This window comes from Oenanthe melanoleuca, chromosome 1 (assembly GCF_029582105.1).
Source record: "Oenanthe melanoleuca isolate GR-GAL-2019-014 chromosome 1, OMel1.0, whole genome shotgun sequence".
Taxonomy (NCBI): Eukaryota; Metazoa; Chordata; class Aves; order Passeriformes; family Muscicapidae; genus Oenanthe; species Oenanthe melanoleuca.
This window is the reverse complement of record NC_079333.1, coordinates 100334684-100359877: the sequence shown is the minus strand read 5'-3', so window position 1 is coordinate 100359877 and position 25194 is coordinate 100334684.

Sequence of the window (25194 nt, the reverse complement as noted above, 5' to 3'; positions counted from 1 at the left end):
TAAATGCTCAGAAACTTTTCCAGTCTGAATCACTCAGGTCTTGCTTGAGGCACCAATCCTGGAAAAGGGAAGGTTGCTGTGTTTATTGGCAGCACAGTTTAAATGCAATTTTCTCTTGTCACACTGAGATAAAATAATTGCCTGCACATTCCTTGGTTGCAAAAGGTTTAGTAACATTCTTGCCTGTCTAATTGTTAGGTTCTGTGCTAATTTTTTGGCAATGACAACAGGACCATATCCCCAGACTCTACAGTATGTAAAGCAATTTTCCTCCAACAAATAATCAAGAATGTTTCATTAATTGGATTATGATTTTCTGTCTTTATCACAATCATTGAGTCAGAGTAATTACATCCAATTCTTCTGGATATGGCTGGTTTCTTGCTCAATTTAATCAACTCTGAGTAAGAATAAACCTAGCATTTTTTTAAATTGTGAAATTTAAATGTAATTTTCAGAGGGCAAATATATATTATTTTGGAAGAAAAAAGAATTTAAAAGAATTTAAAAAAATATTTTTAAAAATAAAAATCTCTTTTATTTTGCAAGAATCTTCTCCTATCAACTTGTATTTCACATTGTAAATTGTAAATTGTAAATTGCAAATTTCACATTGTTTTGGAAAAGAGTCTTGATTTTTCAAGTCAAGATTTTCTTTTTAGGTTTTTTTTTTCTCCTTTTACCATGTATTCCACTTTTCACCTATTACTACAAATGAAAAAAAAAATGGAAAGAAAAAGCAATCAACAAAAAAGGCTAAAAACCCGGATGTGTTATAAGGGTGGAAACTAATCTTTTTTTTCCTCAATTTACTATTTAAGGAAACACTTTTTTCAAAGTGCAGCAACAAAACAGAGAACAAGAATGGATCTGTCCAGTTTAATAATTCTGTCAACAATCTTGGTGGCATAAGTGACCCATGCCAGATTTGCAGATGGCATCAAACAGGAGGCAGAGTGGATGTGTTCAAGGGCAGGATTTCTGCTCAGAGAAAACTCCAAGTCAGAGGGAGTTTTGTGTACACAAAAACCTAATGCAATTACCAAGGAATGGCAAGTCCAGCCCAGGGATGAAAGACCTACAAGCTGGGGAGCTGCTTGGTGGGGAAGGCTCAGCAGAAGTAAGTAAGTTTTAGCATGAGTTCTAGTTCTTACTAAAAATAAAAGGTCTGGATCCCACAGTAGTAGTTCAAGTTCTAGTTAAGGCTGAAACACACTGACATCTTCAGTAGAAGCTCCTGGCTCACAGTTGTAGACAGAACTTAGACATAATAGAGCTGTAGTAAGAATATTGTTTAAATTTCTTAGACAGAACAAGATAGGTGGTATGGGTAGTTTATACATAACCTAGCATGCTAAGAAAATAGGATTCTAATAGGTTGAGGAGTGGTGGTCTGAGCTTGTGTCTTAGCTTGTTGGGAAAATCCCATATAAGAGTTAGTACTGGGGAGAGTTAGTGCCTTTCTTTCCTTTCTGCTTTGCTGCCATTGCTTTTCCAGCCATCAACACCGAGAAGAAGAGAGGAGCTGCTGCACCAACATCAGCCCACCAGGACCTTTGGGGACAACTCCTGCTTTAACTTGGGACTTTAAACTAAACTTAGTAAGGACTTTGATGTCTGTGCCTTGGAGACTGATGTGCTTCTGCAGTAAATAACCTTTTTAGCAACTATTAGCTGCTTGCTTTTTTAGAGCATTACCCAATGAAGTTGGTGCCTAGGAGGTTGTAACCTCACAAGACCCAGGGAAGGGACCATCCCTCCACCCTGAGTCCTGCATCCAGGTGGGTCTGCCAGTGGAAAACAGGCTTTGATCATCCCAGGGGGACCCTCAGGAGGGCCAGGCTGGGAGCAGTGGCTGTGTGAGGAGGTGCCAGGGAAGCTGGGCTTGTTGCAGGATCCCAACAGCCGCTGCCTCTATCCTCTATCCTCTATCCTCTATCCTCTATCCTCTATCCTCTATCCTCTATCCTCTATCCTCTATCCTCTATCCTCTATCCTCTATCCTATCCTCTATCCTCTATCCTCTATCCTCTATCCTCTATCCTCTATCCTCTATCCTCTGTCCTATATCCTCTATCCTCTATCCTCTATCCTCTATCCTCTATCCTCTATCCTATCCTATCCTCTATCCTCTATCCTCTATCCTCTATCCTATCCTCTATCCTCTATCCTATCTTATCCTCTATCCTCTACCCCAGGACATCAGCATTTCTCACCAGGATGAGGAACAGGCAACACCAGAGGTCCAGGCTGGTCCAAGTAGTTCAGAAGAGAAATGTGGTCCAGGGATTTTGGGCAGTCACCATCCTTGTAGGTCTGTCAAGACAAAGCCCAAGAAGCCTGGTCTGATGTCACACCTAACAAGGCTGTGAACACAGCCTAGGACTAGAAAGCTCTTGAAGCCTCTTCCCATCTGATTTATTCCATAATTTTAAGATATGCAATAAAAAGGGACCACACTAAAAATGAAAAAATGAAAGAAGTGAATTTAAAACATACTTATGTGCACGTCTCCACTCCATAAAGGAAATAGAAGTTAATTTCTACTTCAATAAAGCTTCATATTATAATAAAAAATGGAAAGACATTTTGCATTGTTTTGTTTGTTTGATTGTTTTGTTTGTTTGTTTTTAATAAAATAATTCCTGGAGGAAAAAAAATGGTTTTGTTCAGTTCTAGTTTCTGAGTGCTTACTAAAACCACTGAATATCTTATTGGATTCTTGTTTTGCAGTTAGATTAATACACACTGAGCTGATCATGAATAACCTGAGACAGGATCAGACCCTTATAATTTGGTGCCTCTGCATGTTCTGGCTGTTTACCATGTTCATATTTTCCTAAAAATGTAAGTGGCTTCTTGAGAGCTGTATTGCAATCCATGCATTTATACAAAATGAAATCATGAATCTTTTTTTTTTTTTTTCTTTGCAAGCACTTGTATTCATAAATCTCAGAACTAAATATTCTTAGTGGAGTGGAACAAGTCTCAGCTTTCCAAAATAAGCATACTGAATCTTTAAATGAAGAGAGGTGGTTTTTCTTTTAATCTTTTTTTGTTTTCTTGTTTGAAAGATAGCATTCAGCTGCCCAGTAGAAACTGATAATATTTTAAATTATTTCCTAGATTTCATACACTTTTTCACAGCTGGAAAACAAAAAAGAAAAAAGTCAAATTGAAAAAAGGGTGTAGAAAATGCTCACATTTTCGGGTGGTAAACATTGAGCTCATTCCACTGTGGAGTGCATCCAGTACTGGAAAGTTAGACAGGTGGCATTGAAATGATATCTTGATGATTACTTCTCACAAGTTTTTAGATATTTCGAGTTTGTTGAGGTTTTTTAGGGGGGAGGTTGTTTTTTGGGTTTTTTTTGGTTTTTTTAACAGATTATTATTTTTATGGAAACCTCCCTTACTGAGTCATTTGCAAGTAAATATCTAATTTCCACAACAGAAGTGTGGTGCTCCTAAGACAATTGTCTGAAGATGTGGTAGTGCTTCCAGTTTGTGCAGGGATATCACACAGACTTCTATAGACATATGGGCTCCTTCTTTTTTTCTTTCAAATGAAAATGTCTTCCAAACATATCTCCTATTCGATATCATTTGCAAACAAGACTCTTCTAAAAACACTACATACAGTCAAAAGCTAGAGAAAGTGGAAAAGTGAATTTCTCAGTGGAATTCCTTAGACGTCTGATTTCATATCGTTGCAATTTATCACACAAAGTCTTAGCATAAAATTTCACAGGATGATGTGAAACGACACTAGATTTCATTTAATAAGGGCCAATTTAGACTTATTGAAAGCTGTCCTGAGGCTGTTGAGGCAGGACCTGCCTTTCCTAAATCCATGCTGATCTCTATGTTGTCCTGTATGTGCCATGTGATCACATTCAAGATGATCTGATCCATAACCTTGCTGGGCATTGAGGTCAGGCTGAGTGGCATGTAGGTTCTCCAGATCCTCCTTCTGGCAGGTTTTGCAAGGTTTTTTTGCATGTCTTCCTTTGGTCAGTAGAAATTCTTTGAATGCTTTTGCATAGACAAAGAGAAAAAGTGTTCAGTTCTCAAGTCTAACTTAAATCAAATAATCAAAGCAGTTTATTGACTTCTAAACAACATGTAAGCAATTTTCAATCAACAAACATCCAGGAGTCATGTCTAATACATGTCTAGATAATGTGAAATATTACACACTTTCAAAAGATATAACAAAAAATACTGACAATAATGCCAATAATGATAACAAAACAAACATCCTAAACATTCTTCTGTAACTCCTCCCAAAATCTTCAATGCACACATGCAATTATGTTCACACCCCCTCCCAAGACCAGTAACCCCCACCCACCTAGGCATGGGGCTGCCCTGCCTGCATTCCCCTCCTGTGGAGAGGTGGAAGCTGACACTGATGGGAAAGGGCTCCAAGAGGTGTCTGCACACACCTGCAATGGTCCCACCCTCTGTCCCTACCCTGCAGGAGCAGCTGCTGCCAAGTCAGGACCCCAGGATGGGGCAGGGACAGTGACAGGGACATCCCTCTGAGCTGGGCAGGGGCTGGGATGCCCCAGGGCAACTTCTGTCACTGCCAAACCAGGTTTCATTTCTGTCCTTTCCACTGCAAAGTCTTTCCCTCTGGTAATGAATTTTCATTCTTCTTTTATACTATTCTCAGTGACTGCTTCTTTGTATCAAATCCTCTTTGTAATTCCCCCTTTACCATTTAATCCAGCTGACAATAATTTTCTTCTTGAGCATGGTCAGTTTTGGGTGAATATTCTAAAAATCAGGTTTCTGTATTCAATACATACACAAAGATACAGGGCCTCACACATCCCCACTACTTACACTCTCACATTCTCACCAGAACAGATAACTTGCCAAAACTGGGTTTTCCAGGCACCCCTGCATTGATCACCACAGGAACAGGGTGTGACTTTTCACACTGTGCTGAGGTCACCAGCATGGACACTTGTGGCAATAAGTAAATTAGCTAAAATTGTGAATTAGTTAAAATATTCCATTTGAAACCAGGATTTTCATCTCTTCTCTTCTTCTCAGGAGAAAAATAATTTTTTTCATCTCTGCCTATTTCTCATCTTTTTACCAAGTCACCCTAAATTTTAGCAAAAGAGGTAGGAATATATACTTTTTTTTGTTATTATTATTTTCAAGAAAATGTGGGGGAAAGAATTTCTTGACTGGCTCTCAAGAAAATTTTACCATGAAGCCAGAGCAAGAGCTTTCAGGAAGAGCAGCAATACCTTGTTTCAGTGTGGTCAGTATGAGTTCCACAAGGAGGGGAGAGGGGGCCACCCCCTGAGACTCCTGAAGGGGCTGCAGAGACTGTGAAGTCTGAATGCCTCAGCTGTGGGTGGAACCTGTTTTGGTTCCACCATCCCAAGCACTTCTGGGCCAGGTTATTTAAATAACCAATATGGGTAGTTGATATACACCTGACTTGCTGCTCTTTTCCTGCATTTAGGACAGACATATCCAGGGCAATTTCATTGCAGAAAGGAGGCCAAATGCAGCTGTGGGATGGAGTAATTTATACTGCCTGGTGGGCCCTTTAGGTAGCTGGTAGGAAAACCACATGAGTCTGTTCATCTGTCCATAACATTTTGTTTCTGATCCTAGTGCTAACTGGCACCACATAAAAATCAGTTCTTAAAATTCTTGTGGTTATCTCCATATCAAGAACTGAGCAGTGAGGCAGCCACAACACTTGACTGGAAGGCATAGATTTTTTAAAAATCTTCTTGTGTTGGACTTCAAAGTACATTGTAATGACTCACCAATTTATTTCTATCACAGATCAAACAACATTTAAAACCCCTTTCTGTGTGCATTGCTGAAGTGAGAGGCTTTCCATCACTTTCCCAAGAGAACATTCCACTGTCTTAAAGTTCTTAATCTTAAGATTATTTTCTTCATGTTTAGCTTAAATTTGACACTGTATTTTACCTTTAAATCCTGGTTCTATTTGCTCCATCTCATTGATTCCCAATTATGAGAGTCCTCTTCCCTCTTTGGGTTTTTAGTGATGCAGGAGGTATGACTTGAGTACTAACACATTTACCTGTAATCTTTCATAATTGAACTATAATCAGGACTACATGTGAATCAGTGCTTGCCTTATTCCAGGTTAAGATGTATCATAGCATTTTATATTTGATCTGACAGAGAGGCCATTTTTCCCAAGGTCATTTGTGTTTCATTCTAGAAAATCCACTGTTCATTTAATGGGCAGCTATCCACCTCTAAATCAAGAGCTAGAGCCTTGTGGCACTGAATCATAGAATGGTTTGGTTTAGAAAGGACCTTAAATCATTTAGTTCCAGCCTCCCTGCCATAGGCATGGACATGTTCCACTAGACCAGGTTTCTCAAAGCCCCACCTGGCCTTGAACATTTCCAGGGATGGGAATTGCCAACTTCTCTGGCTAACCTGTGTCAGAACCTCACCTCCCCTACAGTAAAACACTTCTTCCTTATATCCTCTTATACCTTTCCAGCCACCCTTTTTTAGTCTAATTCCACTAATCCTTGTACTGTTTCTACCTGTTACCCTTCTCTCCACCTTTCCTATGAGCTCTCTTTATCTATTGAAAGGCCACAATAAGGTCTCCCCAAAGCTTTCTCCATACTGAACAACTCAGCTCTCTCTGCTGTCTCCAAAGGAGAGGTTCCAGCCCTCTGATCAATTTTGTGGCCCTCCTGAGCTGCCCCTTACAGATTAATGATTTTCTTTACTGGGAGAGCCCCTGGACTGGACTCAGTACTCTAGATGTGGGTTTTGAAAGCAGAGGGGGGAAATAATTCTCTTGACCACTGGCCACACTTCTTTTTATGCAGTCCAGGATGGGCACACACTGCTAGTTCATATTTTTTCACCCACCAGAATCCCCCAATTCCTTCTCTGCAGGGCTGCTCTAAATCCATTTTTTCCCCAGTCTGTGTTGATATCAGGGACTGCCCTGACCCAGAGCAGGACCTTGAGTTTGGCCTTCATGGACCCACACCTCAAGCTTGTCAAGGTTTGATCTGAAGGCTACAGTCATTCACCTGTTTGGATGTTTTCCCTTTCTCATATTTCCAGGAAAGAAGGGAGTTTGACTGAGATTCAGGAAGAAGGTGGTTTGAGTCTTACTCTGTATATTAATTGCCATTGTACTGGAGTATGGAGACTGGGGTTGGAAGGGGGGAAACACATGGACAAAGCAGGGCATAAACAGTGGTGTGCATTTTACAGAGCTTGATTGTACATCTAAATCTGCTTTTACAACTACAGAAGCTAAAGAACAAAGGATTATGTTAATTAGATAACAGGCACTGATTACAGTGAAAGATACGCAGCTACTTTGTTTTTCTTTTAGTAAATAACTATTCTCTGGAACCATATTTTTCATTCATTTTCATCACAGTAACCAGATTCAAAACATATTTAATTTCCTGAGGCCTAAATCTCATAATATTTTGATGTTTATAAGAGAATAACTAAAATTTGACAAAATATCAGAGTCACCATTCTTCACAAGAGTAAAGGAAAAATGATTCTACAGTACAAACATCACAAGAATATCAAATCAAACTTAGTGCCCCAAAGAACAAAACACCAATGTACAAATAAGATTTGTCTGGTTGCTTCCAAATCTGCAGCCACAGGGGACTGGTTGAAATACCAACTGATGTTTGCTGCACTTGCTAATTGCCATACATACTGTTGAATCTGTGCTGTTTCATCTGTAGTAGCAGCTTTATTCTCAGCAGGGATCAGGGTGTTCCTAGATTTTCACTGAACTTGGCTGGATTCTCCAAAACACTGTTTCCCCCATCAAGCTTTGTTTAGCATTAGATTGCCATTCATTACAGTATTTCTGTAACTTCTGCAAGCACACAAACTGCTCTGGACATTCTGCTTTAATTTCTCCACTTGTCTCAACCTAAGAAATGGGGAGAGTGGAGGCAGAATGCAGGGCTGGAGCTGAGAGCTGTGTCAGTGGGTGTTGCAGTCAGTGAGTTGGGGGTGTCCGAATTTTTCAGAGAGAAATCAGAGTGCAGGGATTGAATTAAAGCCTGTGGATGGATTGAAGTATATTAAGCCATTCACACATAAAGTAAAAGTTTAAGTGTAAGTTTTAGTGTAAATTTAAGTTTTAGGATAAGTAAGTAAGTCAGTGAGTTTTAGTATGAGCTCTAATGCTTTTAGTAGGTAAAAGGTTCAGATGCCAAAGTAGAAGTGCGAGTTCTAGTGAAGGTTGAAAAACATACTAGTGTTTCCAGTGGGGGCTCCAGGACTGTGGTTGCAGACAGTACCTGGACATTATAGAGCTATAGTAAGAATACTGATTACATTTTTCAAATAGAGCAAGATAGGTTTTATGTGTAGTCTATATGTATGTAACCCAGCATGTTAAGAAATTAGAATTCTAATAGGTTAAGGAGTGGTGGTCTGAGTTTGTGTCTTAGCTTGTTGGGAAGATTCTATATAAGAGTTTCTATTGGGGAGAGTTGGAGTTTTTTGCCAAGGCTTTTGCCATGTGCTTTTTGCCATTGCTCTTTGCCATCACTTTTCTGCTTGCCTTTTGAGACTGACGTGCTTTGCAATAAATAACATTTTTAGCAACCATTAGCTGCTCTGCTCATTTAAGATAACCTGACAAAGTTGGTGCCTAGAGCACTGCAGGTTGTAAGGTTGTAACCTCACAAGTGACCTTGCAAAGTGCCTGAGCTGTTGAGCTCACCTCGTGGCCAGGGAGGCAGAGCATCCTCAGCAGGCTGAGGGAGGTGATCCTTGTCCTGTACTCAGCCCTGGCGAGACACATCTGGAGATCTGTGTTCTGTGCTGGGCTCCCCAGCACAAGAGATACATAATGGAGTGAGGTAAGTCTTGTTCTCTTTAAATGACAAAATCCCTTGGGTAGAATACAAGCAAAAAAAAAAAAATTAATGAAAGGCATTAAAAAGCTGCAGCAAACATTTGATCATTCAGCTGAGTTCAAGAAAAGAACACTCATATGCATACAACTTATACATCTTATGCTTATTGTAATTTCTAAATATATTTTATCATCCATCCATTTTGATTTTCATTGCAGTTAATATCCATAAAAAACATGATGAATGCTATTTTTCTATGTAAACGAAAGTGCAACTGTGTCAGTCACATTCAATTTATTTTATGCAAAGAAGCAAACTTTATTATCACACTAGGATAGAAATATTAAAGATCTAAATTGATGGTCTACAGCCTAGTCCTTAATGCCCTCTTGTAAAACAATACATGTTGCACATGCTGCTCTTACATTGCTTCTCTCATATTCACATTAACTTAATCAAAATGTAAGAGCTACTTTGTTGGAATTATCAAAGAAAGCAAATGAACCAAAGAAAGTTATGATACAAGTAATAATGTGATTATGCAGGTTAATCCACTTGCCTTGGCCTTACCTTGGAAATAGTTGGGGAAAAAATAGTTTACATACATTTTTCAGAAAAGAAATGAATAGCTGATATGACATTTGATATGTATAGAGCAATCAGAATTTTACAGGATATTCAGACAAAAGTGGCTCAAGAGATAGTTTGGGGTATTTTTTTAGTTTGTTTTTTTTCTTGTTGTTGTTGGGGGTTTTTTTTGGGTTTTTTTGTATGGCCCATGTACATATTTCCCACAGCACAGTAGCTATATTTTTTTTCTTCTTTTTTCCTTCTGTGCATTGCATGTTTCTCATGTACAAATCATTTAAAGATAGTAACTTCTATCATGATGACTTGGCTTGCAGGGAACATGTTTTGAGCTGTTCTTTTGATCAGAAGTTGCTAGAAATTTATCTTACTAATCCAGATGTGTTTTGATTTCAGCAGTCAATGCCTTCAACTTAACCAAGGACACATTTTTCTCAGAATGGGTCTGTAGAGATGGTTTCCCAAACATCAGTCAGTGTTCCACAGTTAGTGTTAGAGGGCTAAGTATGGAAAAGGAATATACAGGTGCACATGGATTCCCAAGAACTGGCATGGAGGTCACACAACTTTTGGTAACAAAGGAAAGGTGGTGTCCAAGGAGAGTCATGACATGCCTTGTTCTGAGGCACAGAGATATGAAAGGCAGTTCAACAGGGTTGGGAATTCAGTAGATCCAAACACACAGATACCATGAAAATTAAAGAATATAGATTCAATATTTTCACCACTCCTTCATGAGTGTGTACTACTTTTTCCCTTAGTAAGGGAGAAATAATTTTTGTGCTGTAGGAAGGCACTTAAGGTGTCCTAGGAAATGTCAGCCAGTTCAGCAGTCTCATGTGCTCCCAGTAAAGGAATTATGGCCTTCCTCCCTGTCTCCCCTTTGTCTCATTTCCTTTGTGCTCACTCTCAAAAAGAATTGTATTGCTGCATTGAATATGAAACAGCAATGCAAAAAGAATGATTCCCCCACATGTAAGATAAAGTACTATATGACCTAGAATATGCTTCCTATTTTTCTTCCTGGAGGGAAAAATATATGAAGATATCTTCCACTGTTTCTTTTTTAAAAAGACACCAAAATTCTTGACTCTCCCTGTTGAATATATTTATTTAACGTGTTACTGTGTTTTTTTCCTAGATTTTACATATATATGAATATTCATGCAAACATGAAATGCTTGTCTCTAGTCATTAACACAGGTGAATCACCCTTTTATGAACTCAACCTCCTCTTTATGGTTTTCTTTTGCAGTTTTCCAATTTGATTCCATATAGTGGAAAGACAGAAGAGTAAGAGAAATTAAAACAAGTAATATAATGCTGCACATTTCCACTACTCTTTAGCAATACTCTACCTTGAAGGTTTAGAGAAAATAAGAAATTATGTATGATAAAAATCTCTTGTGTAAGCTGTTCATATTCACTGTGCTCTGTGAATTCACCTCCGATGCTGCAAGTTCCAATGTTATGCACAGAAGAATTCAACTTCCTGCTGACAATATTGAGCTCATCACATCTTTTTAAATGAGCCTGGAAAAATTCCCCAGTTACACATATGCCTGCTTTTCTAACTCATACACCAGAGGGTTAGGCTGGCTCCATGTATTCCTTGAGAATTGACTTCTCTCCCTCTTTCTCTCTTCCTGCTGCAACATCTGGGTTTGATTTCTATTTGTCAGCTGGCAAAAGGAAGCTGAAATACCTCTGTGACACTTATTCACAGATGATATGATCCATCTGCAAAAAGTACCATGTGGTATCTGCTTTACACCACAGGCCAAGGACCAGTTTTACAAAATTATGTGGGTATCTAATTCACACTGTAATCAATGGTTTTTGGGGACAAAACAACTGCCTCAGATCTCTTCAGTTTACACTTGATCACTACTTAAATTTTTACTGAAACATGTGCAAATATTGTAGGGTTTGGATTTCTTTGTATTAAAAAAGAAAACACAGAGCAAGAGATGCAGAAAGGGTGGAAGAACATATCTGATAAGAAGTGACAGTCGTGACAAGTACAATGTGTTGATGGTCACAGAGTATATAAATAGTTCTGAAGTAAATCCATGATTTTCAAAACAAGGCTCAAGTTCTGTAGTTGTCTTGAGTAGTGTTAAGGTGAGCAAAATTTCCATAGGGACTGAATTTTCTTGCAACAAGCTTTGTTAGACTTTCTTTAACCTTATGCTCACAGGGTACGGTGAATGCAAAACTTTTTGTGATGCTCACTACATCATGGGTGAGGACAAAATTCTTCCAAAAATCACAATGAGCAGGACTTTTCCCACAATTCCTCTTTCAAATCCTAAACTGGGTTTAACAATTTTGGCTGATATAAGTGTGAATAATAATTTAAAAAAAAAGGTAGAAGGAAGCAGAAGGACTGTAGCATTATCTAATTTGCAAAGTTTGACTGGGAAAATTGAGAGTCAAAGGATGCATGTATGAAGATCAGAGCAAAGAATTTAAAGCAATGCATGGAAAGGAAGAGTTGGAGTTGATGATGATGCAGAAGCCTGCCCAGTGACAAGGCTGCATGGCTGATCATTGCCAGGTTCTGTTCTGCCTGGCATATTAGTATAAATGTATAATAAAAGCAATTGTATGTTGTCCTAAAGGATGCTATATCTGAAATTAATATTAAGCTGTCTTCTAACTCAGGTGCAGGTTCATTATTTCACCAAAATAGATTGCACTGAAGTCAATTCTTAGTGGACAGAGAAATTATCATGGTTTTGCTCCTTAACCCATGCATGGGAAAGGCTTGGGAGTGGCAACAACAAACAGAGCACTAAACACAGAACTGAATATTGACTAAAACTCAGTCATCTCATTTTCTAACTGGGTGTTTCTAAGCCTTTAAAATAACCTAGCTAAAAGGAAACACTAGCAAAAGTGTCTATATATGGTTTAAACTGAATTAACCTGGACTAGGTACTTGACCTCCAGTTGCTACATATCCTAGATTTTATGTTAGTTGATGATCTAAGTGTATTAAACATTTGATCCATGTCTGGTGTTTTAATTTTCTGACTGCTAGTTTCTTTTCTTGAATGATGAGCACAGTTGGTATTTTTGTTCCATCAAAACTGAAGAAGAGAAAGGACTGCTTCAAGCAAGCCTATCTGCTGTGAAATAAAATTAAAAATTGCCATATTAAAAAGCACTTTCTAAGTATAACTTATTTGCCTTGATTCATTAATGTATTCTGTCAGAATTTTGCTTTATGCACATTTACTTTCAGAATCAGGTATATTGCGCTGATTTATGTATGCTGCATATAAAACTTATTTTAAAATCTTAAAATTTCAGAGTTCTGATTTAGTATGTGAGTATGTAAATCTTCCTGTTAAACTTTCAGTTTAGTTTCCTGATTTATATGCACAAGATTTCATAGATTGTAATGTCGAAATTATAATTTAATACTGTGTTACTGTAAGAAGTATTAGTACAATAAAATATGCAATAGTTAAGATGATAGGATGAAAGTAACAATGATTTTTGTAAATTGCACCTTTGGCCCAACTTTAGCTGGTGTAAATCAAAATAACTTCTTCACTTCAGGAACTTTCTCTGACTCATATTTATGAATAGTGCTCTTTAGTCATAATATGCAAATATAATTAGAAGCATTGCACTTGGAATGGTTTAATGAAAGGGTATGTTATATCATAGGAATAACTTTTCATCTCAACTCTCTACAATCTCCATTTGCTAGTCAACAAGAACAATACACCTAGCAGAGATATGCTGTTACAGATGTTCTCATGAATGTTTTGGTACATTAGCATATACATCATTTCAGATAAATTAGGTGTTTAGATATTCATCAACTCTTAAAAATAAAATCATAATACAGTTCAAGATCACAATTCATTGTAATGTTCAGTTTTCCCAGTTCAACTGCAATATTGTTGATCTTTCCTACATAATATAATACAGTATAATATAATAAACTATCACATTTTGTTTTAAATAGGCAATATGGGGTAGTCAAAAACCCAAACATGTGATCCTCTTTCTAGGTAGGTAGAGTCATTAAAAGAATTCAAGTTGAAAGACTGGTAAGATTTATTCCCAAAAAGCAACCACCTCTTTTTACAAATCCATTTCCCAGCCTGAGAGCCCAAATAGCTGAGTGTGTGATGAGCAGCTGTGAGGTCCCCAGGCTAGAAGGTCTCTCCTTTCTCTAACAATAACGTGCTCGGAGACTGATGCAGAAGCAATGAAGTATCCATTTCCAAACAACTATGTGTTATAAAAATTATGTATTATGTTGATGGTGCAAGGTTTTGGAGTTTGGTGGTGGGTGGGAGTATGGGAAGAGTGTGAGGAGTTCTCCTCCTGTGGAGGAAGAAGAGACAGGGACAATGATGAACTGACCAAAGAAATAGGGAATAAAGTTAAGGCTGAGAAAGAGGGAGTGAAGAAAGGATGTGAGGAAGGTGTTTTTAAGATTTGGGTTCATTCCTCATTATCCTACTCTGTTTTTATTTGTGATAAATTAAATTAATTTCCCCAAGCTGGGTCTGTTTTGCCCATGATGGTACATGGTGAGTGATCTCTCCCTGTTCTTATGTTGACCCACAAACCTATTGTTCTATTTTCTCTTCCCCATCCAGCTGACACAGAGAGAGACAGAGTGGCTTTGGTGGGCACCTGGCTGCATCTGGCCAGGGTCAACCTACCACAAATGGTCAAGAAAGCTGAGGTATATTCCTGACCTATAAAGGGCCATAAATTTCAACTTAGTCCTACTGTTTTTCTGTGTGATAGGTCTGGTTGCTCTGTATTCTGCCAAATGAAATCCCAGAATTATGGGGAAGATGTGTTTCAACAAATTAACACTTCAGAGGCCAAGAGAGCTTAATTTTTCCTGTTAATTTCAATTGCCTAACTGAAAAAGAAAAGAAAAGGAGAGAAGAGGAGAGGAGAGGAGAGGAGAGGAGAGGAGAGGAGAGGAGAGGAGAGGAGAGGAGAGGAGAGGAGAGGAGAGGAGAGGAGAGGAGAGGAGAGGAGAGGAGAGGAGAGGAGAGGAGAGGAGAGGAGAGGAGAGGAGAGGAGAGGAGAGGAGAGGAGAGGAGAGGAGAGGAGAGGAGAGGAGAGGAGAGGAGAGGAGAGGAGAGGAGAGGAGAGGAGAGGAGAGGAGAGGAGAGGAGAGGAGAGGAGAGGAGAGGAGAGGAGAAAGAAGAGAAGAAAAGAGAAGAGAAGAGAAGAGAAGAGAAGAGAAGAGAAGAGAAGAGAAGAGAAGAGAAGAGAAGAGAAGAGAAGAGAAGAGAAGAGAAGAGAAGAGAAGAGAAGAGAAGAGAAGAGAAGAGAAGCAAAATTGTTGCAACAAAATGTTCCTTAACTCCAATATTCTATTATAGTGTATCTTCTACTTAAGATCTTCTTCCTGATCCAATGGAAACTTCCTATATATCGATAAACTTTTGTATTTTCTGTAGGATCCTTAATGGCTTTGTCTATTTCTAACCCCTGGAGCAAATCACCTGGCCAGTATATCCATAAACATTATGTTTCTTGCGGCATAAATAGACTCCACTGTGGGAGTTGAAAGCTTCCTACATTGACCAAGTCTGAAAGTTCCTCTCCTTCTTCCTGAGTGGAAGTGCAAGTGACAGAAAATCTTTATCAGCCCTCCACTAGTGAGGGTCTAGGTGTTGGTCTGCAAGCATGAGGAAGTTTTGTCTGTTAGACTAAACCTGAGGTCCTGGCAAAAATATTTTTTAATCCAGAAAGAAATTTGCTGCCCAAATGTGTGTGTCTTGCATCGTTTTAACTAGCAAGGATAACTGTAACAAGTTATAATATTGCTGGGTTTTTCAATGTAAACCTTTGCTGTAAACAGTCCATGAGTGATGTGAAAGATGGTCATTATTAAGGGCACACTTAGGAGTGAAAATACAGCTGGGGGAGAGTATTGATACCTTGTGCAAACTTCCTGGCATTTTTCCACAAGCCAGAGTTTAAGTCTTCCTTTGCATAATAGATTTGAATGTCTTCTGCATTAAATTCAAAACTTCATGTAAAAGTGATGGTCATAAATTATACAATAATAGTGCTTTGCTGTGGTTAACAACACTTAAGAACACCTCAATTTCACAAAGAATTTTCATAAACTGCCATGAATTATTTCAGGACCAATAATTTTGCCATTGAAGAAAATACTTATTTAAGTGGAGAAAGTCCCCAAAACTCACAAAATAACTCAGATTATAATAAGTACATGGTTTTAAAACTCTTTCTTTGTAAGCATGAGCTGGTAATGGAAATAATGACTTGGGCAGAAAACACAATTTCTGAGAAATATTTATCCATGGTATAGATGCCTAATGTTCCAGTAGAAAGTGTAATAATTCTGCCCTACCAATCTATTACATAAGTAATGCATAAGCATTCATGAACACTTGCAAGTGCTATCTGAGACCTCAGACCATATTCCAGATCTTCCTCTGAGGATGTTTTAGAAAGCCAGCACTGCCTTTTGTGTTAGAGCTCATTTTCAGCAGTTTTCACTGATTCAGAGCTCCAAGTTTCAGGAAAGCCAAGTGTCAAAGCCTCAGAAACCTGGTCATGCATGACCCTGACTCCTCTGGACCCTTCAGTATCTGGAGGAGCTTGAGCCAGGAATCTCCTTTCCTATTGTCCATTCAGAGACAATCCTGGATAGTGTGATTCCAGGCACTGGTTTGCTCTGGAAGGAGAAAAAACACACAGAATTTGATCATGAGAAGAAAAAACAAGAGATCTTCCAGAAAACCACAAACTGAAGGATGAGAAATTGATGTATGAATGAGGAGAGGAGAGTGAAAAGAAAATTAAGTAAAAACATCCATATGCTGAATTATTATTTTGTGTTACTTTCATGCCTAGTAATTAAAACTTAGAGTATCAGAATCACTGTCATGTTTAGACACAAGATCAAACTTTCCCAAGAACAGGAATTTCTGAATTAGGTTTAAACTAAAACAATATTTTCACCAAATTTCGATTTTATTTTAATTGAAATGATTTTGTTAAATTCTCAAGAATTCCTTTAATAAAGCTGTCAGTCCAAAAGCAACCCAAGAGTTTTTACTTATGTCTAAGCAAGCATTTGCGAGGGGTGGGATGTGGGGACATCATGTGTGAAATCAGAATCTGAAAGAATTATTAAAGAAATTCTAATATTTTTTCTGGTTTCACTTACATATCTCCTACACAAGGTAATTCAGAATAGTTAATTCCAGTTAACATACTGAGTAAATAACAGGTGGTTTAGTTAAACCGCATAAAATCCCTATGTGAAAGCTATAATGAAAATTAACCAGGGTTTAATTCAATGAGTTCCAATTGCTTCCAAAGTAAATCAAGCCAAATCAAATTAAGGTCATTACAGTTTTATATGAGATGGTCCAATCAGGGGTTCAACACAAATTAGCCACATGACTTAAATAACTAATTCAGGATGATTTTTCTGAGTGTCTGTCCCTGTGCAGACCAGCCCTTAGACTCAGTCAGTGACACCACAGAGCACTCCTATGGGGGCTGCCCAAGCAGGCAACCAGCCTGCACTGGCCCAAATTCCTCCTGCTGCCAGGTCCCACCACAGGAGGGATGCCACAGGAGACACTGCTGCTCTGGCAAGTGAGGAAAGTTCACTCAGAATATTGACGGATCATTTACATGAGTGCTGGCATCCCAAACTCACCTGCAATTAGTTAGTTCCCCTTTCAAAGCTAGACATTGACTGAAAAAAAAAAGCTTAAAAATTAATCTAAGACAGAAATGTATTTATAATAGAGTTATTCAGAATTCAAGTGTTAGATTTGGAGAGTTTTTCACTAAATACGGAAATGAACACAAAAGTCCTTGCTCCTCCTCTAAGGAAGCATTTAATTATCTTCTATTAATTTCATGCTGGTTTATCCCTGATAAATAATATTCCCCAAAAAATCCCAAAAAACAACAAAAAAAACCAAAAAACAAACAACAACAACAACAACAACAACCAAAAAAACCAAAAAAAAAAACCAAAAAAAAAAACAAGTACAACTTCATGAGAGGGGAGACCTGCTTGTTGAACCTGATTTCTTTCTCCAGCAGGGTAACACACCCAGGTGATCCAGGAAGGCCAGTAGATGTGATTTTTTTGGACTTCAGCAAAGCTCTTGGTATTGTTTGTCACAGGTTCCTTCTGCACAGTGTCCTTATTACGAGGAGTGGCTGAGTTAACTTGGCTTGTTCAGCTTGGAGAAGACCAAGGGGAGACCTCATTGTGGTCTTCAACATCTTCATGAGGGGAAGCAGAAGGGCAGGTGCTGATCTTGTCACTCGCATGGCCAGTTTTAGGAATGATGAAATGGTCTAAAGTGGTGTCAGGGCAGGTTTAGGTTGGATATCTGGAAAAGTTTTTTCTCCCAGATGAGGATCAGGCGCAGGAACAGAGTCCCCAGTGCAGTGGTCACAGCACCAAGCCTGAGTTCAAGAAGTGTTTGGACAATGCTCTTGGGCACTGGGAGTGACTCCTGGGATGTCCTGTGCAGGGCCAGGAGCTGGACTCCATGATCCCTTGGGTTCCTTCCCACTCAGAATATTTCATGTTTCTCTTGCCTGAGACTTGTCTGTGCCAAAGACACAGACCAGATATACACTTTGACCTTGAGGATTCACCAGTCTGATTCTAATCTACTTGAACAATTTCCTTTTGCAAGAGAAAAAAAAAGGTCAGTTCCAACAATTTGAACACAATTTCAGTGAAATTTGTACTGCTGTTTATTCACATGCTTTACTAGTCACAGAAATCATGTACAATTTTATTCCAATAAGCTACTGAGCCTAAGTAAACAGAAGGATGTCGGATAAATGGAACTCTAAGACAAATTTAGAGCAGAATAAAATGTGTCATTGTGCTACATTTATGACAGCCAATCATTTCTGCTTTTGCCAAAACTGGTCACAAGTAACAGTCACCAACGTTGCAGATGGTTAGAAACTACTTATTTGATATCAACACCCATCTATGGTGAAATAACTCAAGCTTATAATATGTAACATAATGATATAGAAATCAAAATTTGTGTTATAGAACTATATCAAGGAATCATTGTGACATATGGGCAGATCTGGCACTTGACTAATTTTCTGTTGGAGCTTGTGAAAGAAATTTTGTGGACTACCTTGGCCAATATATTAAAGCACTTATTTTTCTTAAATACATTTTGTTATGTTATAGTAAAAATCTTTCTTGGCTTAAATACAGCTGCTACTGCTTGTTCTATTCAGAAGGGCTCATGGACAGTGGTTTCTTTCATTTGTCTTTACACCTGTTTTTATCATATCCATGTTGTATTTCCCCTTCTCCAGACTAAGCTACCACCGTTCTCTTCTTTAGAGATTTTGGTTTTTTTAGATCCTGCAGTAAGTAGACCACATTGAATTATTAGGTTTCCCAGCTTTGCAACTATTTCCTATTTACATGAGCTTTTTCCAGCACCATATCCTGAACAAGAGTCACATAGAAAAGCACAGCCATATTAAAATTCAGATATTTATATTTCAACTATAATTCATTTTTTATAGAACTGGAGACATTGTGATTTTTTCTCGCTGGATATTCTGCAAGATGCTAGGTTTTTGATTTTACTCTAATCCATATCTTGACTTGATATCACTATGGTAGAATCTCATCAAGCTGACACAAGACAAGTATTCTTTGTGTGATGCTCTCTGGCACAATTTGATATGTTCCTCTTCTTTGGCCACTAAATCTGGAGAAAAAAGCCCAACATGCCAAATAGCATTGACTAAACAATTAAAATACATGCCTGCATTCTTTATCTTATGCTTCCTATGATGAATGGTTTTTACATATGACAGCCAGTACATTCCACATTTGAAAGAAGTCTTTGTCAATCATTAAGGAGAGACAATCAGAAACTAAGATCTGAATAATGTGTTTGAAAAACAGCCTGTGCCAATCTTGTTTTGATTTTGAGCTTTCTATTCCCTAGCAACTGTAAGTCACAACATTCCACCAAAGAGCAAAACAAGGAGTTCTGTATATTCAGTGCATGCAGATACATTAATGTATCAAAGCCATGTTTTCAAATGCATTTTGAAAAGTTTTCCAAGATCTTATTTTTTCCAGATGCAACTGCAGAAATAAAGTATTACTATCCAATTTTCATGTTTCAGCCTAAAAGAGGTGCTAATGATTATGCAATTCTTCAGAAAATATGGGTTTATTTATAACTAAAGGATATTTTTCAGTAATATGCTTCCAAAATATTTTTCATATTACCGTGTATTCTATTTCTTTTAAATATATTACATGGGACATAAATTAAAATTGCAGCTATACATTCAGGGGTAATCCTTTTTATTCCTATTATTATTATCATCATCTTAAGTAATGTTGATTACATTTACAGATTAGCCCCTCTCTTAAATCAAATTCTCAGCTAGAGGCCATATGATGCCCATATTCTGATATCTGAGCTTTTCCCCATTTACACTGAGTAATTTTGCCTCACTAATTTTCTCTGCTTCTTTGTGCTGTGCACTTCTTCCAACAGACCTGCATCACATTTTGTGCTGCAATTAAATATGGATTATTCTACAAAAAGAGCTATAAAGGAGCCCTGAATGATAGAAAGATAGAAAACAGGTTCCCAAAATATTTAAGCAGTCTAGGTCCCCAGTTTTGCAGTTAGATCCTGAGGAGTTCCTATGAACTAAGAGTCACAGATGGGTACAGTGAACTCTTGTTTTTACATCTCATTTTGTCCTTTTTTTGGCCAAACTAAACTTAGTTAACAAGGTTGTTATTTTTGCTGATGGATTAATTTATTGCTATGCTGTTTAGCAGATTCTGTGCTTTTTTTACCCAAATGTAGGCCGAAATTACATCAGAGGGACAATTGCATCTGTTTCCTTTTTTTTTTTTTTTTTTTTTTTCTGTGATCATAACACAGAAATAATAATAATAAAGTCTAGTATCTTTTGATAGTGATCATGGTGGAAACTGTTTACAGATTAGTGTCTTGATTAAGAAGAGGCAACACCAAGTATTCAATAAGATTTCTGATTAATTAAGTGCATTGGCATAATTTATCTTATTTTCTTACACACTGTAATTTTATTTCCCTCACCACACATTCTTCTCCTATAATAAGAGCTGACATGTTTTACTCAGGACATTTAATCATTATGATAGTTCCTGCAGAAAGAGGAGTAGATAAATGAAAATAAGATAGTATAAAATTAATGATTAAGCACAAGAGATACAAAACTTTGCTTTTAGTCAACTAAGTATCCAGAACCTTGAAACTGCAGCTATTGGTTTATATTCTCAAAAGCACCTAAGGATCCTCATAAAAATCAATAGTAGCTTTACAGTACAGAAAGCATGACAATTTTCCATAGATTCTACACCATTAGGGGAAGTGATTTAGATTTTGTTTATCTTTTCTGAAGCATAAGATATACTGATGGTTTTGTATGTAAATTAGCAATAGGATTAATTAAATTAAATTAATTTGTAGGTATGGTAAAACAAATTAACTAGATGAGGGAAAAAAGTGACAAATCCTTTCTAAATTAAGACTAGTTTCAGAAAGACTTGTATCTAAGTGTGTATGTATATACAGTCAGCAGCATTAAAAAAAAAAAAAGAAAGAAATTCCCATTAAATGAATAAGAGCAGTCTAAAACTTTGGGCATCTATTTAAATCCTTAGTTTGCCATGAGTTTATTGGGTAATGCTAGGCAAGTTTTTTAGGATTAAAAGAGTACCTAGGTAACCCAGTCAGTATTTAGCTTAAACTGCTTTAGAAGGGAAATAATCAGCCTTTGAGGGAACAATTCTTTCCACTGATTAAAAAACTTAGACCAGATGGACAACCTTTAAAAAGCTGGATTAAATGAGTTTGCATTGAGGATTAATCAACAGTTGAGTTCCAGAGTCAATGCTTGCAATTTATTAATCTAACCTAAAAATTAAAGGATATAATTTAGGGATCTTTAATATTATAGGCGAAACCGATCTTGTTTGATGTTGAGGTGTACAGACATATGTGACTTTTGACATAACTGTGAATGGCTACTTGGGTTTATGAACATTAAATTTAAAATCCACAAACAGCTAACCCTCCAACCCCAAAACTTATCTTCTCTCCTATTTCTTAAGTCAAAATTAGGAATTTTAGTCTTTCAGCCTACATTTGATATCACAAGTTTTAAATTAAGGTAGTTCCTAAGGAAATTCACATACAAAACCAAGTATAAGTTGCTGATACATTTGTAGATGATTGTTTAATATGAGTAGGTTTAGTGTGTGTTCCAGATTTTCATCACAAAATAAGGTTTTGTTTTCCAACTTTTTGTGCAACCAACTTCTCACATTCCTGGGTTAAAGGAAAACTTAAACAGTAGAATTGTCATCTATGCATTGTCCTTTCCAGTAATGTCTATGCATTTGCACTAGATTAAAGTATACACTTTCAATGAATGGAAATGCTTTGCAGTGATGATGTAGTGTAAAGAAGACAGAGTGACTCATCAAATAGAAATATAACAAACTCACCAGACATCTCTTTACTGTTTTTATTCCCAAGTGCTCAAAAACCAAGATTCACCAAGAGGTATAGAGTTATGTAGAGAGTGCATAAATCTTTGAAATTGTCTTCATGCTCCAATCTCCAAATCTTGACATAAACTTCATAAAACATGTTCCCACTCTCCAGATAGTCAATATCCTGAAGCAGACATTGGTAAAACCAGAACATTCAGGATGAAAACAGATAAAAATGACTTCAGATTGCTACCTTAAATACAACACTGGATATTTTTTTTCCACTCGAAGGAAAAAAATAAAAATGAAAAAAACTGAGTTGATATCCCCACAAAAGAAGGATAAAAGAGACTGAGTTTCTCTCCCTGTGCTCTTTAAATTTTAGTTAGTATCAAGTTTTTCCCTTCTAGCCTTTGTTTATACCTCACTCCTTTGATAGGTCATGATGAAACATTGTTCTAATACTGTTATGCTCTTTCATTCAGGAATAAAAATCTAAAAAAGGTATACACAAGATACTGCACACTTGTAGAATACAATTGAATTAATTAGAATATGCCTGACCAATCATTCTAAAGAAAAAATCCTAAATTATGGCCAACTTAGACCCATTAATTTGCTGTTCTTGGAGACCATTTCATTACAACTTTAAACTTCCAAATTTTTTACATAGGTTAAACCAATCTGTGGAAATAAAATTATTTTTAGTTTTATTTCAGTAGAATAGCTTTCAGTGCACTGACTTAAAATTATCTAAAATTCTCAAGGTAGAGAACTATATGCAACAAAATCAAGAAATATCAGACAAAAAAAAAAGTCTTTTTAAAACTGCAGCAAAGCATTTGGGAAAAATTTATGCCCTACTAATGCAAGCTCTGCAGGAGCAGAAACTGCAGCAATTTCATCCATTTTTGATTAATCTACAGGAGTAATTTATATGTGAGCAAGCTGATGAAGAATAAAGAGGAATAATATAAAAACTGTTTCAGAATATTGAGAGTAACGTTCACATCTCATTCTGTATGTCTCAAAATTTAGTTCCAGTTTGCAATCAAAATTTTCAGTATTGATAAAGCTTGACACAGTTATCTTGTCACAGTAAAGTGCATATTAGAATATTGTCTGTCTTACTACTCTACATGCATAAACATTCAAACCCCAAATTCTGTCAATCATAAAAGAAATGAAAAAAAAAAAAAAAGCTGTAGTGCCCAGGAATGATATAGTCTTCCTAGAGGTTAATTTTCATAATCCCTAGAAAAATAATATATGTGAAATAACAGTGAATGTTCTTATTACCCACATTTGTGTCTAATCCTTCACTGAATCTTGCTAAGCTCTTGGCCTCAATTATATCTAAAGACAATGAGTTTTTCATGAATCAACTTCCATTTACACTAAATTTGTTTTTTTTTTAAATTTTATAATGAAAAATATTAAAATAACTAGATTAAGATTTACCTGTAATTTCTGAATCTCTAGAGCTTTATAGATATCTCTAGATTAACAATTTAAAATGAGGCAATACTGTGGTTTTGAAGGGACTTCTGCCCTTGTGCCCATTTTCTGCATCTGATTTGCAGAGTGTGTTTGCAGAGCAGCTTTTCCCTTGTGAAGAAACTAAACAGGGATCTCACCATAAGACCCAAATATTCTCTGCTGTTCAAGAGGGGGCATCAAGTTGTGCATTGGGTCATGGTGATACAGCCACTGGGCAGCATGACAGACTGTTCACATGCCAAGAAAAGGCCCTTGAGCCACTCTGACCACCAGAAGTGGTCCTTGTGTGTCATAAAGGGGCAAGCACTGCACTCAGCATCTTCCAGCTTTCCACTCACAAGCCTGGAACTGCCCCTCCATCTCAGAGACCTTGGTCATCACTTAACTAAGACTTGCTCACTTGGACCTGGCTTGCCACTTAATGATAAGTCATGGGCTGCAAAATTCACCTGGAAGAGGAGCCAACCCCCCACTGCAAAGATAAAAGAAAAAATAAAAATTGGACGGGAGGATGCCAAAGACCAGGTCACAGCAAAGCTGCTCCCAAACATTCACTACCAAACATTTCTGCACAAACTGGGACAGTTCTTTAATTAAATCAAAGGAAAAACTAGGAAATGTAGTTTTACTTCTCAAACTGGAAATAGAACTGGCAATACAGTGTTCTGCATCAGTTGCTGCAGTCAAAGGATGAACACTCCACTCTGATGCATTTCTGGGGACACTGAGAAAACAAAAAGGGCAGTTGGGCACCAACACAATAAAATTTTGAAATATGGGTTAGCAACAGCAAGACCATGAACAGAAATGAGGCTTGATTCTTATTTGGATTATAAAGGTAAATGTGGTAGGAACACCCAAATGCAATAATGTGCTAGTCATCCACATGAAATAGATGAAATTACACTGATTCCTAAGCAGATATGTGCAAGTGTGTGTATTCAAGGAAACAAAGGTTTACTGAACAATTTGTCATCAGAAAACTTGAAAATATATGTATACAGGAACATTTGGCCCAAGTATCCAGCTTTATCTAATGTAAACTCCATGAATCACATACAATAGAAACATGAGGAAGAACAGAACTGTCTATTTTACCTATTGATAAGCTCCTGTTGAATCAGGAGGAACAGATTTTAGTGAACAGCTAATACAAACATAACCTACAGAAGCACCTCTCTGTCTTTGTGATATTTATATCAATCTTCTCACATTCTGGAAATCATCTGTGCCTGTATTCATGGCACGTGATCCTAAAACACTTTAATTTCACCTACCACTTTTCCACAAATAGAATGGGAACCAAGCAATCTATTTCAGGTGCAGATGTCTCATGATGAAAAAACTTGTACTATTACTATTAGTTTATATTTTCTTCCACATCTGTCTTTTCTATTATGACAGCACTGTCATATTTTCTTCCAGATATGCACAGTAATTTTAAACCAACTTCTAGAATTATGCTGAAGACTCTTGTACTTCTCTAGTTTATGTTAACTGACAGTTTACAGTAAAGTATTATTTCCAGTATGAATCATCTGGCATGTCTAAATCACTTTTACACACCATGATGATATTCAAGTACCAACTCAAACTGCAACTAATAACTAGTGGCCAGCTAGCTCCTCTTTTATAACACCCAGAGCCATTGGGCAGGCC